Raw genomic sequence first — 6419 nt, forward strand, 5'->3', positions numbered from 1 at the left:
TTGATTTGGATTATGCATTTTTGACAGGAATTCCACAGAAGTGACTGTGTTCTTCTCGGCTATCCGGAAGCTCAAAGTATTGGTTAATTGCAAAATTGTTAGTGTTAGCTTTGATCGTTTGATTAAGGTGGTGCCTTCCAGGTTTCTCCATTGTAAAGGTACTATTTCCCCTTTGTAATTAAATGAGTATCTTGTATGAAAGACCTAAATGTGAGACAGGAATCCATCAAAATCCTAGAGGAGAACACAGGCAGCAACCTCTGTGACCTCGGCTTCTAGCTAGACGTGTCTCCAAAGGCAAGGGAAACAAAAGCAAAAATGAACTACTGGGACTTCATCAAGATAAAAAGCTTTTGCAAAGGAAACAGTCAACAAAACCAAAAGACAACCGACAGAATGGGAGAAGATATTTGCAAATGTCTTATCAGATAAAGGGCTAGTATCCAAAATCTATAAAGAACTTATCAAACTCAACACCCAAAAAACAAATAATCCAATCAAGAAATGAGCGGAAGATATGAACAAACATTTCTCCAAGGAAGACATACAAATGGCCAACAGACACATGAAAAAATGTTCAACATCACTCGGTATCAGGGAAATACAAATCAAAACCACAATGAGATACCACCTCACACCTGTCAGAATGGCTAAAATTAACGAGTCAGGAAATGACAGATGTTGGAGAGGATGTGGAGAAAGGGGAATCCTCTTACACTGTTGGTGGGAATGCAAGCTGGTGCAGCCACTCTGGAAAACAGTATGGAGGTTCCTCAAGAAGTTAAAAGTAGAGCTACCCTATGACCCAACAATTGCACTACTAGGTATTTACCCCAAAGATACAAACATAGTGATCCGAAGGGGCACCTGCACCCCGGTGTTTATAGCAGCAAAGTCCACAATAACCGAACTGTGGAAAGAGACCAGATGTCCATTGACAGATGAATGGATAAAGGAGATGTGGGGGTGCCTGGGTGGTTCAGTCAGTTAAACGGCTGCCGTTGGCTCAGGTCATGATCTCAGGGTCCTGGGATCGAGCCCCACAACAGGCTCCCTGCTCAGGGGGAGTCTGCTCTCGCTCTGCCTCTCCCCCCAGCTTCGTGCTCTCTTTCTCAAATAAATAAATAAAATCTTCAAAAAAAAAAAGATGTGTATATATATACAATGGAATATTACTCAGCCATCAAAAAAATGAAATCTTGTCATTTGCAACAATATGGATGGAACTAGAGGGTATTATGCTAAGTGAAATAAGTCAATCAGAGAAAGACAATTATCATATGATTTCACTCATATGTGGAATTTAAGAAACAAAACAAAGAGGGCACCTGGATGGCTCAGTCAGTTAAGCATCTGCCTTTGGCTCAGGTCATGACCCCAGGGTCCTGGGATGGAGCCCCACATCCAGCTCCTTGCTCAGCAGGGAGTCTGCTTCTCCCTCCCCCTCTGCCTCTCTCCCCAGCTTGTACTCTCTCTGTCAAATAAATAAATAAAATCTTTAAAAAAAAGAAACAAAACAGAGGATCATAGGGTAAGGGAGGGAAAAATAAAACAAGACGAAATCAGAGAGGGAGACAAACTATAAAAGACTCTTAACTGTATGAAACAAACTGAGGGGTGCTGGAGGGGAGGGGGATGGGGGGATGAGGTTAACTGGGGTGATGGACATTAAGGAGGGCATGGGATGTAATGAGCACTGGGTATTATATAAGACTAATGAATCACTGAACTCTACCTCTGAAACTAATAATACACTTCATGTTAATTTTAAAAAATAAAAAAAATAATAATAAAGAACATTAAAAAAATGAGTATCATGTAGGAACGTATTTTGAGATTACGTAACTCTGTTACTGTTCCTCAAATTTCCACTTACTAATTTAGCATCCATTGGTGATTCTTACCTGGAACAATTACCACTATGATGGCGGCCAAGTGATGATTTTCTTTTACGTGTGTAGCTGGGATTTTATGGTAAGGAAGAGTTTTCCCTTCCTCCCCATGTCTTTATTTATTCATTTGTTTATTTGTATTAGTATGGGACTCATGGGTTCTTCTTTTAATTTAAAGGCTAAAGTCAGTTCCTATCTTTATTTATAAAAGTAGCTTAATTGAGATATAATTTACATACTAAGAAACTCACCTGTGTTAGTTGTACAATGCAGTGGTAGTTAGTATATTTATAGACTTGTGTAAAGATCACCACAATCTATTTTTAGGACATTCCTATCACCCCAAAAAGAAACCTCGTGCCCACACGGAGCCTGATGCAGGGCTCAAGCCTACAACCCGAAGATCACAACCCGAGCCAAAACTGAGAGTTGGATGCTCAACTGACTGTGCCACCCAGGCACCCCAGAAGTTTTTAATTTTGACATAGCCAACTTACCTATTTTTTCTTTCATTGCTTGTGCTTTTGGTGTCATATCCAAGAATCGTTACCAAACCCAATGTCATGAAGCTTTCCCCTATATTTTCTTCTAAGAAGGCCTTTATATTTAGATGTTTGAACTATTTTGAGTTAATTTTTGTATATGGTGTGAGGTATGATTCCAACTTCATTTTTTTTAAAGATTTTATTTATTCATTCGACAGAGATAGAGACAGCCAGCGAGAGAGGGAACACAAGCAGGGGGAGTGGGAGAGGAAGAAGCAGGCTCATAGCGGAGGAGCCTGATGTGGGGCTCGATCCCGTAACGCCGGGATCACGCCCTGAGCCGAAGGCAGATGCTTAACCACTGTGCCACCCAGGCGCCCTGCCAACTTCATTTTTTGCATGTGGATATCCAGTTTGCCCAGCACCATTTGTTGAAAAGAACTCTCATTATTTATTTTAATGCTCAAACTGTTCTAGATTTGGCCAGTGGGAGTCTCCTCCAGTTGGTTCCTGTGTCCTTTTGATACATCTCCATCATTTTTTAAAAGATTTTATTTTTTTATTCTTGAGAGAGAGAGAGAGAGCACAAGCAGGGGGCGCAGCAGGCAGAGGGAGAAACAGGCTCCCTGCTAAGCAAGGAGCCCAATGTAGGACTTGATTCCAGGACCCTGGGATCACGACCTGAGCCGAAGGCAGATGCTTAACCAACTGAGCCACCCAGGTGCCCCACCTCCATCATTTTTCGAGTACATCTTTCCTTTAGATCACATCAGGATGTTTCAGGCTCATCTTGTATTTTCCCAGTCGTGGCTCTGGGGTCAGCCATTTCCAAGAAGCCTTGTTTCCTTTTAATGAAGAGTGGAATTTAGGAAACCAAGATCTGGGCAGAAAAGTGCTCATTGCTTCTAATAGTGTTGCTGATTCTAGGCCCTCTCAAAGGACAGAGATAGGATATAAATACAGACGCATATATGTAGTGAATCCATATCCATATACATATGTAAGTCCATACACACACCTATCTTTCTGCTTATGTATTAAAATCTATGAGTTCCTACTAACATCTACAATACCAACCCAACACCAGAGTGTTCATCCTAGCTCTTTCCTTTTCTGTATTTTTAACTCCAGCAGTGAGAATCCTGATTCTCTTTATCCACAAGAATTTACTTATCTCAATCCCAAGATACACAGTCAGTAGTTTCAGATTCACTAACTGATACTACTGTGGAAGACGAGTCTACCAACTAGGGTTCACTATTTGTCACAGTCCTTGTTGTCTTTAGCCTGATGGATACCATATTCAAAAGTTACTTGGGTTAGTTCTTCCGACTCTCTTTCAGTGAGGCTGTGTTTGAAATACAGTGAAAGTTAATTTGTTTCTGTTTGTATTCCTTTTTAGGATCCTCCTCATCCTTGTTAATTTTACTTATTTATTTATTTTAATTTTTAAAGAGAGCTATTTAGGGGCTGCCTGGGTGGCTCAGTTGGTCGGATCGAGTCCCGTGCCGGGCTCCCTGCTCAGCAGGGAGTCTGCTTCTCCCTCTGACCCTCCCCCCCTCATGCTCTCTCTCTCTCATTCTCTCTCAAATAAATAAAATCTTACAAATAAATAAATAAAACTTATTTATTTATTTTGGGGAGGGAGGGGCAGAGGGAGAGAGAGTCTCAGTAGACTCTGGGTTGAGTGTGGATCCCGCCGTGGGGCTCGATCTCACGACCCTGAGATAACAACCTGAGCTGACACCAAGAGTGGGATGCTTAACCGACTGTGCCACCCAAGCACCCCTAATTTTTTTTATTCTTTAAGTATGTAAAACATTAACATGGTTTCAAAAGTCAGAACTATACCAACAAGTATACTCAGAGAAGTATCACTTCTCCATTCTATTCTTTCTGGCCGGCTCCCTCCCAGCCCCTCTAGGCAACCAACTTTAATAGTTGTTGGTTTTTCCTTCCTATGTTTCTTTTTGTAAAGATATGCAAATATACGTGTTTACTTAAATCCTCTTGTTTCTTACAGGAAGGGTTGCATACTGTAGATACTTTTCTCTTTTTTTTAAATTTTATTAATTAATTAATTTATTTATTAAGTAAGCTCTATGCCCAGTGTGGAGCTTTGAACTCATGACCCCAAGATCAAGAATCCCATCTTCTACGGACTGAGCCAGCCACACGCCCCACTTTTCTCTCTTTTTAATTGAAGTATAGTTGACATGCAATGTTACATTAGTTCCAGGTGTACAACATACCTGATGATTCTATACATTATACAGCGCTCACCATGATGACTGTAGACACCGTGTATCACCGTACAAAGTTATCACAATATTATTGACTACGTTCCCTACGCTGTACTTTTCATCCCTGTGACTTCTTTATTTTATAACTGGAAGTTGGTATCTCTTAATCCCTTTGCCTATTTCACCCATCCCCCCCCCGTCCCTTCTGGCAACCACCAGTTTGTTCTTCATCTTTATAAGTCTATTTCTGTGTTTGTTTGTTTGCTTTGTTTTTCGGATGCCACATATAAGTGAAATCATATGGTATTTGCCTTTTTCTGTGGGACTTATTTCACTTAGCGTCATGCCCTCGAGGTCCAGATACTTCCCTGCATTTTCCTTTTTTCCACTTAACACATGTCCTGGAATCACTCCTCATCAGTTCATAGCATTGATCTTTCTAGAGCTATGTAGGACTCCATTGAATGAATGAATGAAGGTACCACAGTTTATTCAAGCACTGCCTCTGTATAGGAACTGATACTGCTGCCAGTGTTTGGCAGTTAGTAACCATGCTTCAGTGCCTATATATTTGCACATTGTTGGAGGTGTATCTTCAGGGGCAAATTGCTAGAAGTGGGATCGCTGGGGCAAAAGGAAACACGTATGCATTTTTATTAGATGCCAAATTCCCCTCCATCTGGGTTGTAAAAGGGATATTTAAAAAAGCACAGAGAAGAGGGGCGCCTGGGTGGCTCAGTCTGTTAAGCATCCAACTCTTGGTTTCGGCTCAGGTCATGATTTTGCAGTCGTGGGATAAGGCCCCAGTTTGGGCTTCGAGCTCGGTGCAGAGTCCGCTTCAGATTCTCATTCCCTCCCCCTCTGCCCCTCCCCCTGCTAGCTCACACGTGCTCTCTCTCTCTCAAATAAATAAATAAAATCTTAAAAAAAAAAAGCACAGAGAAGAAAAGCTACTATTCACAAGAGAAACCAAACAGACTTTCTTGCTGCCATTCAATAGTCCATGCTGGTTTTAAGATTGAGGGATTTAATTTCACAAAAAGTGGCTTTTCCAGAGTGATTTAATTTCGCCGGCATTGTTGAAGCCTCTGTGGGTGGCTACGCCCTTCCCCACACAACGTGATGCTGTCATAGGAACCACCCATTTCATGGAGGCAGCCACTGAGGTCACGTGTGATAAGCCACGTGAGGGGCTGTCTATGAACAGATATCTGCGATTCAAAGCCTGTCTGGGCTATAGGTGATTTTAGAGATTAAGCATTTGTTTCTTTGTGAGATCCCAGAAAATCTGATCAAAGCTCTCTCCTTAGGAATACACAGAGAAAGAGAAAAAAAACCCCAAACAACCCACATCCAGGAGCTGGCCTCACACTCACAGACAGCCCCTGGTGTCCTCCTGTTAAACATGAACAATTCCCTAGAACACCAGCCTCAGAGAAGGCCGCTGAACAACCACAAGCGATCAAGACAAAAACGAGACCACTCTGTAATCACATCTGAACACAGAAGGAACATGAGCACTGTCCAAGCCACAGAAGTGACCAGATAGTCCCCTAACCTGACTGATAGGCTGTTTCTTTGCCAATTTCTTTTTTTTTAATATTTATTTATTTATTTGAGAGAGAGAGAGAGAGAGTGCACACGTGAGTGGGGGGAGGCAGTGGTGGTAAAGGGGCAGAGGAAGAGAAACTCAAGCAAACTCTGCCCACTGAGCGGGGAGCCTGCCACGGGGCTTGATCTCACAACCCTGAGATCATGACCTGAGCTGAAACCAAGAGTTGGACGCCTGCCCACTGAGC

The sequence above is a fragment of the Ursus maritimus genome (assembly GCF_017311325.1).
Source record: "Ursus maritimus isolate PB19 chromosome X unlocalized genomic scaffold, ASM1731132v1 scaffold_X1, whole genome shotgun sequence".
NCBI classification, from domain to species: domain Eukaryota; kingdom Metazoa; phylum Chordata; class Mammalia; order Carnivora; family Ursidae; genus Ursus; species Ursus maritimus.